Source organism: Cariama cristata, unplaced genomic scaffold, assembly GCF_000690535.1.
Source record: "Cariama cristata isolate BGI_N322 unplaced genomic scaffold, ASM69053v1 scaffold7936, whole genome shotgun sequence".
NCBI classification, from domain to species: domain Eukaryota; kingdom Metazoa; phylum Chordata; class Aves; order Cariamiformes; family Cariamidae; genus Cariama; species Cariama cristata.
The window spans coordinates 81,283-93,337 of record NW_009621531.1 but is presented as its reverse complement, the minus strand read 5'-3'; the positions used below and the strand labels follow the sequence as shown (position 1 = coordinate 93,337).

At 38.2% G+C, this 12,055-nt stretch overlaps 1 protein-coding gene across 1 annotated transcript in view; it reads left to right on the top strand.

Moving 5' to 3' along the window:
- Nucleotides 1-12,055, top strand: part of GTDC1 (glycosyltransferase-like domain containing 1) — a 126,852-nt gene that overhangs the window by 36,456 nt on the left and 78,341 nt on the right.

Below are 12,055 nucleotides of genomic sequence, written 5' to 3'. Positions count from 1 at the left end.
GCTGAACCTGTCCTTAGTACGTGTCGTACAAACTTGCATCGTTCAGGATGAGTGATTTCCCACTTGTTTTAGTCTTTCAGGAGTTGCCTGCTCCTCAACTCTGTATATATTTGTACAGGGGAGGTCAAGGAGGAGAAAGAAATGCTAGAGAACAGTAAAAGTGATAAGCCTGTAGTCGAGATGCTATATTTCCCTTGGTGTATTGCAATGGGATTTTATTCCCTCCTCCCTCCTCTACCTCTTCTTTTATTGCTTTCCAGGTAGGCAAAAAGCATCCCAGTAGCAGGGAGCAGACTTGCAGATGTTGGCATTAGCTGCAGCAGTAGTTGCTCTTCAGTCTTCCTCGGTTACTCTGAAGGACGTTTTTTATTACCCTTGTTTCAGAGCCTGTCTTGAAATTAGCGGTGGGTTATGTGGCTCAAAGGGAACATTCGCTAGATCCTTTTCACTTTTGATTAAACCTGGCACAATTGTTTTTCCTGTTATAAGGGACTCTTCTCCCACCGAACAGGAACTTTGCTTCAATGGGACTGGCACTAAATAGAGTATGATTCTGCAATCTGATTATACTCTTAAAACCAACACGATGCTGGATACTTTTTTTTTTTTGGCTGAAGTAAGGATGGAAAGCACTGTAATGATTTTGCAAGTGTCCAGCTTTTGGTCTGATAATAAGTTCTGGCCATACTTGAGATTTTTGTCCCTGACCAGCTTGTCTTTACAGTTATTTCAAAGGCTAAATACACATTTATGGTAGTTTGGGGTAAAGAGATTCTTCGCACAGGAGCTGAGGTTGTGCACTCTATCAGTGTTCTTGCTGCAAGGTTTGCATTTCAGTAACTTGGAAAACTTTATATTCTAAAGCACTGATGCAAATCGTTTAGAAATCAATGTCTAAAGTTAAGCCTTTATACTTATGTTTTTAGCAAGTGGGTTTAAATCCTTCAGTGTTCCTTAGGGACTTGGCTGCCTGAATGGCAGTGGAGGTCAATACTTATGTATCTTTGAGGATCTACTATTGCTTCGTAGAGACCATATTTTTCGAGAGCAAGGGAATGCTGTGGATGCTCAGCATATTTGATATCAAGCCATTTTAATAGAGTCTCGTGGTTTTGGCATACCTTAGGAGTCATGTGGCCCAAGCCTAATTTTGGAGATGAAGTTGTGATAACCCTGTCTCATATATGAAAGCAGCTCTTTGGGACTTGTCAGCCCTGGCAGATGGGATCAAATGAGACCTGACAAATTAGTCTGAAGTTACACACCCAGTGATCATTTGACCAAGGCAGAAGGTGGTTACGTGGGTAAAATCACTAGACTACTACCCGAACTGGTAAAGCAGGACGATCTCACATCTTGCTGTGTGCTCTTCTCAGTGTCCTGCTCTTCTGTTAAATGTCATCTCAGAAAGCAGGACACCTTTCCCGTTTTTATTGTGGTTGTTGCACTTGAAATAACGTCGAAAAACTATTTCCAGCAGTGATAGACAAAATTAAGATGTTCATAAAGAACGGTGTGACTGTGCAACTTTCTCAGCAAAGTAGTTAGAAACATAGATTAATATCAGCTCTATTATTTCTAATATGTATTTTATTCAACAACTAACTCTAGATGTAAGATCTGGGGTTTCTTTGGGAGAAAACCCAATATCATCAGAGGGAAAAAAAAAAAGCAGGACGGACTGCTTCTGCATAATTCTAAAGTTCTTTGGGTTTTGACCTTCAGCTAATATTTACTATTTCTTTACAAGATCATGTTTTAAATAATGCTGAATGCACCTGTGGCAATTGAATGCTGTTTTTTAATTTACACTGTATTAGTATAGTGACTGAATGGAGATTGAGGAGAAAAAGGTTAAGAAAAATTGTGGTCAAGCTTAAATTTATAAAGCAAGCTCTTAGCCCAGAGTGTTTTTCAAGTTATTTTCAAATGGTAATTTGCTTTATCCAAACCAAACTCATACAGTGTAAGTAAGTGATTATTTGCATGACTGACAATCATTTCAGTGCCTGCAGTCTTTTTAAAATGCATAATTTTGCTGAGATGTTGGGAAAATATTTAAAAATTCTGAAGGCAAAATAGCGAGGATGATTTTTTTTTCTTTGACCTCTTTTATTTTATTTTGCGTGTGAATGTCTCAGGGTGTGTTTGTGTTTGTGTCTGAAACGTAATCTCCATTTGGATTTGGGAGAGAGGTGATCTAAGAAATCATCCTTATGCATGTGATGGTGATCTTTTAAAGATTATTTTAGATTAATACTGCAATATCTGACCCTTGATCAAAACCAGTGTAATAAAGGAGCATGTCACATGAGTTAATCCTGTAACATACCTGCCTTTTAGTGTAATTACTGTAGGTGACGGGTACACAAACTAGCACAAGCAGCATAGTAAGTGATCACTTAAGAGTTGAAGGTATGATGATGAAGGATACTCTAGGAAATACTTGTGAATACTATTAGAAGTACCATTATATTATATGTGTCATGTGTATTTAAATATTTCAAATGAGCATCTAATCACTGCTTTTCTACTTTTGAGAGGAAGTTATCGATGCTTTTTTACAAAGAGTCTTCTTTTTAATAAATATTTGTCATAAGGGCACTTATTGGTGTTCCCAGAGCCAACAACCAGACTGTGGTCCTTATCTGACAGTGAGAAGAGATGAAAGGATTTGAGGATTTAGCAGAATAAGAAATTTACTGACCTAATCCTTCTCTTTTCTGGTTCTGAGAACGACTAGCTTCCATATTGCATTCCGTGATGCCACAGCTACTTCAAGTATACTCACCCTCTGTCATTTCTGACTTGGAATTCTCCTCTTTATACATTCTGATGAAGTATATTATACATATCGGAGTACTTCTAAGCTTGGAGACCAAAAACCCCTCCAAGTTAAGGCTGTCACTTCATAGTGCAACGGTGTTGGAAGGGATGTAGACCAGGAGCTGATCTTATGTGCGATATGTGCTGTGTATCAGGCTGGCGTTTTATAACACAGTGTAATTCACACTTGTATTGTCATTGGCTTAATTTCAATATATTTTCTATTGTAAATAAAATCCTAAATGTTATTTTATTTTTCCTATGCAATCAATAGAGTCTATTTTGGTATAATCTGTTTCCACTTTTGCACTGGAAAACTATGATCGAGGAAGAAAATCCCCTTTCTTCTGATACTGTCTTTGGTATTGGCATCTCGATATGCCAGCAGACCCTGCTGGAACACCTCTGCAAGGTCTTTGGTGGTATTTTGTATGAATTCCCTTGGCCTATCTACATCCATACTGTCTGTGGCAGTTGGCAAAGCGGGGTCAGATTAGATACTCTTTGAAATTAATTTCAATGAAAATTGTAATAGAGATTTTGATTATTAATACTATTCCTCTCCTTGTAGTGTATCTTTATTATTATCATGATGTGGTAGAAAAGGAAGATGTTTTTATAAGCGAGAATGAAGTAACATTCCTAAGAGCTGAAAATGCACATTGGACTAAGGTGGAATAACGTAAAAGAAACACGAGAGGATGAGAATTACAGCAGAATATAAAGATAGCTTCTTTTAAATGGAAATTGTTAGTTAGTATCTTCTACTATCTGCATTATGCATTTTGAAGTAGAATCAAAGATTTTAGACTGTCATTTCTTCATTTGCTTTTATGACTTAGTCCAGTTAACAGGACATTTTCAACCATTTGATTTTATATTTTTTTAGTCATAGTGTAAGAGAGGTAGAATTTGATTTAGAGAGTACTTTAGGGCCAGTCAAGGGAGTTCCTGTCTAAAGCAGAAGTTTTTAAAAGATGCTGACAGTTATCTCTTCTACAGAAACATGACTGTCACGTGTGGGCGAGCCCGTTTTGGGGAAATTAAAAAAAACCAAAACCAATAGTGTATCGCTTGGACCAGGCTTGCAGGGCTGAACTTCAGACCTCTGTTTAGATAACTAAGAAGGTCCCCTTTTCTCTGTGATCTGAACACTATACAATAGTTTTGCTGTGCTGGAAAAATACAGATGTCAACAGGCAGGGAGAGACTCGAATCCACAGGAGCCCAAAGCTATAGATGGGCACTGGGGATGTGTCTGCGTTGCACAGAGCGATGCTCTGCAGCGGTACCCAAGTGAGCTCTAGTGAATTGTCTTGCATATGGAAAGCAGTATACCTTAGAAGAGCAGTTTTTGGCTAATTAGCCTTCCAGTGAAACAGCATATATTAGCTTAGGTGGAGTACTATGCTAATGATAGCGATTCTGGTACTGAGGCTAGCTACCGCCTTTGGTGGTGGCTCAGGCATCTCCATGGTGCGCCGTGCTGTGTCTGGTAGGCATAGCCTCCCTGCCACCATGGTTTATGGGTAGTTAGCATAATTAGAAAATGTGAATAGACTGCTCCTACCTTGGGGCTTGCTGCTGAAGAACTGGGGGATGGAAATTACTCCCCTGAATGTCTTTCCTCCTCACCTGCCGCAAGCAGGTTTTGAGGGTTGGTGTTGGCACGCTAAGGCATATGCAACAAGCACGAGGGATGCTCTCAAGATCTGGGACATGACACCTATTGGGAGGAAGGTGCAGCACGGGCTTAAAATGGAGTCTTTCAGTTCTGGAGCTTTTAGCAATGGGTTGGTTACCTTCTGCATCTCTGGGATAAGTGCTAACTGGAGGTAGCTGCGCCTACAGCAAGACATTGGGTGGTTGAATGAAGGGTGCCTCAAGCATCCATATTCAGTGGTGCTTTCTTACATGATGCTTCCTCCACACATGCACCGTGTGCTGTTGAGGAGGTTGGGGGATGATGCAGAAGTTTCCATTCTTGCTTCGGATCGCAGAAGAGTAACTGTTGCCACAGCCTGGTCTTCCAGGCAGAAGATGCCAGTTTTATCCCCAAAATATTTATCCCCAGAACTCTCCAGCTGCAGCAGACTGAGAGTGGCCGAACAGTCTGCTGGGATGTATTCATTTTGCAAAACTTTCTCAAAAGTACTTTCTTTTTATCTGTTCAGGGACAAAAATAGTTTTACTGACTCTCTTTTATCTGTTGTATAGGTATTCCACTAAACGCTATCATAATAACCATTTAGTCTCACAATAGCTCACAAGGATACTTAAGCAGAATTCTCTGTGCAACCTAGTTTTTTATTATGTTGGGTACTGCTCACGTTGCGTACAACACATTCCCATAAAACTTGCATTTTGTATTTACAGAGAAATTTCTCTGGAGAGTTAAGGTCTTGTAAAACATTCTTGTTCTACAGCGTGAACGAATTATTATACTCTGGGGCATTAAAAGTGAAGTGCACTGAAGAAAAGAATTTTTTCATTAAAATGCAGTTTATATTGATAAAACAGATTACTAGCATTTGATGAAATGTGAAACTTGGATCTACCCATATCGCTAAATCGCCAGTAGGTTTACTTTGGCAAGAAGAATAGTATGTAATGTATATCAGGACCAATCATTATACAGTACCTATTAGTTTTATATTAGGTTAAATTGTCTTTCAGTAAAGTACTTGGAAAAAAACCTACTATATCTGTATCTTGAAGTAGCAGAATGTGGTAACCAAGAATATTAGAAAATAAAAGCTGTCGTGTTATCAGTTTTGGCACAGTCATTTATCAATCAGTATTTTAAACATTGACAAGTGGTAATTTAATAGGGAATGACCCTGTTGGCAGGAAGTTCTAATGACAGATGATGCAAACTCATTTATCACTATGGGGCTGTGCTGGCTTCTTACCTTTCTCAGTATCACAGCTCATATTTTCCAAGTCTGGGATGTGAGAAGCCACAAAGGGCAAAACCTGTGGCACTGAGCCTATAACCACTCCCATCTAATCTGATTAACCCTTTAGCTGCAAATTTCTCTGCAGTATAGCTGGTAAGATCTAAAAGTTCTCATACTGATTTAAATAGCATTTGATTTTTAAGTAGGATTTGCCGTAATACTTGTAAGCGCTTTCCCGTAGTCAGTTTTTTAGAAATGTTCAAGTTGTGTCACTTTGAATACAAAGTTGAGACGCGCTGGTACTTGGCTTTCAAAAACAAACTGAATTCTAATAACTAATAGCGCATTTCATTAGCAGGCATTAAAAATATTACATGCAGTGCCCTATACAGTGGGCAGCTATTATTATTATTATCATTTCTACTTGAGAAGGAAATTGATGCATTCAGAGGTTTAATTGATTCGTGCATATTCATGTGGGAAGTCAGTGGTAGAGTCACGACTGGACTGGATTATCATGCACTTCCATGCATAATAATTTCTCTGCAACTTGTAAAGAGAATAGACTACCTTGCTGTAATAAGTGTGGGCATTTGAAGTTGAGGGATGTCATGGGAGAGGAGATGAAAACGACACCTTCATCAGCAACTGCTATGGATGGCGCTTTTAATTGTTCTGGGATTAGCCTATCTGTAATCCAGTAATTCAATTGTACTTACTCAGAATAAAAACAATAATATATTTATACTTCCATTTCCACAATAGCAAAAGTTGTCATCAATTTAATATGATTTTATGTTACCTTCTTTAAGGCATAATAAATTCAAGCCCTGTTTTGGGCTTTCTCTGCCTTCCTACGTCAGTTCTCCATCTGTTCTTTCTCTTTTCCTTGCAAAACGGAGTCTTTCTCCTCAAGGCTGGGATCGGGTTAAATATCCCCGAACAGGGCGATTCAGACATGAAATACTTTCAGAGTTTGTATCAAATTGTTGTAATAAGAATCAGTGAAGTTTAAATTTAATTGGTTAAAATTGTCAGGGCAGACTTAAAGTAAAGCTGGTTTGTGTTTTTTGCCCTTTTTTTTTTTTTCCCCTTCTATTCAAAGTGAAAAAAGGCTATTGATTAACGGTAAGATCCTTCGAAGTGCTAAATACCCTCATTTTCACTGCAGTCATCGGGAGCTTGGCACTCGGTGTGAGTACAACGTGAACACGGGTGGAAAAAGGTGGCATGCCAGACTAAACGCTGGGTATCGAGTGATGTGGCTGTGTCCAATTCAGTTCCAATCCATACTCAGGCAGAGACTTAAATCCTTTGTGTGTGTGAAAGATGGTTTTTATAGACAAGGCTGTCCCTGCTGAATTTTGCATTTCAAAATACTGCCCTTCAACATTTGAACAATTCCATATTTTTTTATTATGAAATTCATGAATATTACATAGAAGCGGAGGTCGATTTTTTTTGTTGTTTTTCTTTAAAGTGATTTCATGCTTACAGAGTTGTAACAGAGAGGGAAGGAGTCGTGTTGGGCGTATTATTTCTTAGTTGCTACATGAGGCAGTGACAGAGCTTTATTGCTTAAATACTCTAGGTATTCGTTGTTGTAATATAATGGAAAAGAAAGTAGGTGATGTGCTAAAAATTGCAGAAAAAATAAGGAATAGGAAGGGATATCTGGGTTTTTAGAGATTCGTCACTGAGAGTACAGAATGTTTTCAGAAATCATTTTTAAGAGAATGAAGGAATCTTGGTTACCGGTCGTGGGGGAATGGCAATACCTTTAGAAAAAGCCGTGCTTCAACTTGAATGCAGTATTAGTGGAGCGGTGAGGGGGAACCCAAAACAATGAAACCCCAAAAAGCAGGAGCTTTAAAAAAGTGATGGAATGGATAGCCTTGCAAATTGTTATGAAATGTAAAACTAAAACTTTTCAGTGGGTTGGATCTGCTTCGAGCACTGTTGTGTGCTAGATTACAGACAAGCAATTCAAGTTAAAGTCAGAGGTACTGTTAGATGGAAGTGTCAGTGAAGAAGATAGGAAGGAATTTCAGAGAATAAAGAATAAGAGAAAAAAATTACACGATGGAATACATAAAATCGCAGTTTTAAGTTTGAAGAGGAAACTTGAAACATAGCTCTCCAGTCCTATGGAGATGACCTTTATGTAATGTGTGAGAACAATTTAATACAGATGTTTTATTTATACTTAACCAAATGGGATGAAGTTAAATGATTTTTAATTTTGCCAAATCACAGATAATTTCTTTGTTGTGCAAGGAGTGTTTTAATCTGTTTAGGTTTTTTCTTTTTTTGGCTTTTGCATTTGCAAATATTTAATATTTTATATTTTGGACATTCCCCCTGCTCGGTTGTGACTCCCAGATGAAATAATCCTCCTCTTCTTCCCTTTAAATAATTCAAATAGCATACATTTAAAAATATGAAAATCGCAACGTAAATGTACCAGAAGTGCTTTTAAGGTAGGAGACTGTTCGGCTTTACTATTGAAAAGATGCAAGTCTAAATAGTAATGAGGGTTAGTCAGAGTTTTGGGCTTAGGAGCACCAAGTAGTAGGGATGCTACTTGAAGAGCTGTGAGAGATCCGAACCCAATAACGCTTTCCCAGCTTCTTTTCCTCAAGTATGTATGAGAAAAGATCTTGGGATTGTATTGCCTTTTCTAGCGGTGGGGCATTTTGTGTGTTGAGAAATACGTACTTGGAGCAGAGGGGTTTTGGATATTGTATAACAAGATATTATTGTGTTCAGTCCAGTTTTCAAGCAATGTTATAGGCACTAACAATAGCCAGGAAGAATGAATTTGATATTAAGTTGAATCAGCCAACCTGTGATTAATTTTGGAGTGGATTCCTCATAAAACTGTGCCAGTTTCTTATAAGATGACTCCTAAGTATTACTCAGGTCAGGCTTGCAGAAAACTAAAGATTTTGTCTGTCTTTGACCTACAGTATGTATTTCCTGCCCCCCTTACAACTTTGGGACTCATCAGCAGACCACATTGTCCCTATTTTAGTTAGTGCCCAACTAGCCGTGGGACTTACAATGTGTAATGTCTCACCATCATGCCAGAGCCCTCGTCTTTCCACTTGTCCTCCCTTGTCAGCTCTTTTCGTCTAGCAACCACAGGTGTCTTAGTGCTGGTTCTGCACCAGTTGAAGAGACTCTGATTTAATTTCTTCAGGATGGATTTGATTTTAGGTATGTTCCTCTCTCTGTGCCACAGTACTCAGCATGGATGCTCTGCGACGGGGTTACGTGTCTTCATTTCAATGACTTTGCCTCTCAAAAAAAACCCCAAAACTTTTCACAGCCATGTTCTCCTTTAAACCCTCTAAGCATATTTCCTCTCTGACTGATGGTTCTCATAGATGTTAAATAGAGAAGCAAGCAGATCTTCCTTCCCTTGGTCACTTTTGTGTGCTAAATAGCGGATCAGTCTATATGGCTATGCAGGTAAATACAGAATGTAAAGAACACGCAGCCATTCAGTCGGCTTGCTGCTGGAGATGCACCAAGCAGCAGAATAGCTGCACCATATCAAATAAAAAAAAAAAGCTTATGCGATTCTCATACACAATAGGGAAGGTATATTTTAAATATACAGATTGGTGTGTCTATGTAAAGCAGTGAAAAATTGTATGTTGTTCTGGTCACCCATGTTCAAGAAAGATTAATTTAAACTGTGAAACAGGTATAGAGAATTGCTGCTAGGATGATTAGGAGAATCTGTATTATGAGAGCAGATTAAAAGAGTATGGTTCACTTGTCCTAGCAAAATAAAGGTTGAGAAGGGGATATATGTTAATCTTTATAAATACAGTCAGAGGATAAATGCCATGAAAGAGGAGGAATTATTTAAGTTCCAGGATAATCCTTACAACATCCACTAGGTATAAATTGGTTGTTATTAAATGACTCAGACTGGAAATGGGGGGAAAAAAAAAAAAGGGTGTGTAGGGCAGTTGTTTGCTTTGGTTTTTTTTGTTTTTTTTTTTTCTGAGAGGCATTTAATTTTGAAATTACTGTTGAAACACTATTGAAATGTAAGAGAAATTTGATAAATTCATAGAACTTTTGGTTAAACAATACAGGAGTAGTGCCAGGAAGTTGCAGATGTTTGCTGTGATGATATCCCCAAAATGAAGGTGAAAAGAGATGGGCTGTGAGATGGTCACATACTGACTTCAATCTTGAGACCATAGTTTTGAGACCTGAACTGGTACATGAAGAAGATCATGTATTTCCAGCGTCTATGAAAGACACAATGGAAGACCAGTTTGTTTGTGTGCAGTGCACAGTGTTTATCTTGTATTTCATTAATCAAGTGTTTCATAAATGAGCAGTGTCCTGCAAGGTCTGTCTTGCCCATATGTTCAACCTCTGACTGCATTTGGGATTGGGATGAATTTTTATTAGCCAGATTCATAATAACCATGGTAGGAAGAGAAAAATATGAGGGGAATGTTTTTGCCTGTCTGTATGTACTGACTTCATCTGGACATTTTACTGCTTTTGAAGAAAGCCACGTCATGGCCAGCGCTTTTGGTCCCTCCTCTCCTTTTCATTTGATGCTGCAGTTTTTGAGGCATCGGTCTTGAACTTTGTTGTTTCGTGGTAGCCTGAGCATCCCTCAGAAGACAACACAAAGCGAGGTGGTACCAAGGGTTGACAACTGCAGTGGTTGGGGAAAGTATTAGGTGAGATGTGCTTCAGGAAGAACCGTCTTCAGGCAAAATGTTTGAGTATCATGGCTTTGTGAGCATCCTTCTCTATTTTGCCTCAGTTTACTTTTGCTCACTGAAGCATTTGGATAAAATTCTTCTGTTGAGCTCATTGGAGTCAGAATGGGTTTATTTTAACTTTCTTATTTTGAGGAGTCTGTATGGCTCTTTCGTTTTCATCCTGATGTAGAATAGTTTAATACTAAAATTGCCTCAATCTGCGCTAGAAGCAAATGAAGCACAGAAAGAACTTTTTATGCAGTAATTCCTTTCAGTGACTGAAATTTTATCTGCCCTTCCTCAAACTTCATTGCACATTTTTTGGTTTTGGAGTTCATTTATGTTATCTGCCATCTGATTTTGAATTACCGATCTTGAATTGTGTGACTATGAATGGCAAAGAGAGGATTTGACCCTTTTCAGGTGCCTGAACTGGCTTCCTTTTGTTACCAATAAAAGGAGGGTTTATCTGTCAGGATTTTTGGTAACTTAGTCACACACACACACAAAAAATATTTAAAAATAGTAATAAAAAGGCAATAGCAGGTAAAATTATCCTCCTTTTTTTTTTTTATTCTAGTGAAACCTTGTATGGTATCCATAAAGTTACCCAGTATTTATGACATTAAACCGGTGTATCTTTGGTTCTGAAAGCGGCTGAGCTCTTTTCAGAGGTACTCAGTGCTGAACTTGTCAGTGCATCTATATGTTAGCAACTTATTATTCCGTGAGTGTCACTTCATTTGGGCTAGCAATAAGTCCTGTTCAGTCATTGTGCTGCAGAGGAATGTTTAAAGCTGCAATGTGCATTGGAGTCTGTTTGTTTGCGGCAGATGATTTGCCTAAGCTTTGATGCACAGTCACTTTCTGACATTTGTGTATTTCAGCAGTGAACAATGTAAACTCATTTTCTGAGCACTTTGATTACTTGCACATAGCAGTGCCCATGGCATGTGACAGAGAAGAGCACTCTATCCACTAATCAGATAGATATGCTTCAAGCGTATTTACACAAAATAATGAAAACAGCTGTTAGATACCTTTAAACTTGAGTGTGTTTTGTTATTAATCTACTAGCCCGTACACATGACACTATAATTCTTCGCTCACTCAAGTTGCCTTTAATGACACAGTAATAAAACGGAGAGGGATGAAAGTAATGGAATTGTAGAATGTAATGCCTCAATTGTTCTACAGTGTCTTCCTTTTTGCCAAAATAAACCACAATTAGGTCCATATGGTGTTTTGAAGTTTTCAAGCAATGACCCTAATAAAAAGTAATGAATTTCTGACAAAAGAAAGCATGGTGCTCTTTTAAGCAGATATCTTCGCTATTGATCTAGTTATGATTGCAGACTGATATGCTAATAGAAGAAGAAAGGTTCAACGTGCCTGGTACAAGCACTTTCATTTGTGGTTTATTTTATTCTTATGAAATTCAGATTGAAAAGGTAGAAACATGTTGTAATCCATCAGTTATGACTCCCTTTTAAAAGACCTACTATAAAGAAAACAAATGGATTTTTCATGAGAAAAATGGAGTTGGGAAGGCATTTGTTAACTTGAAATTTCAAAAGCCAATGTTAA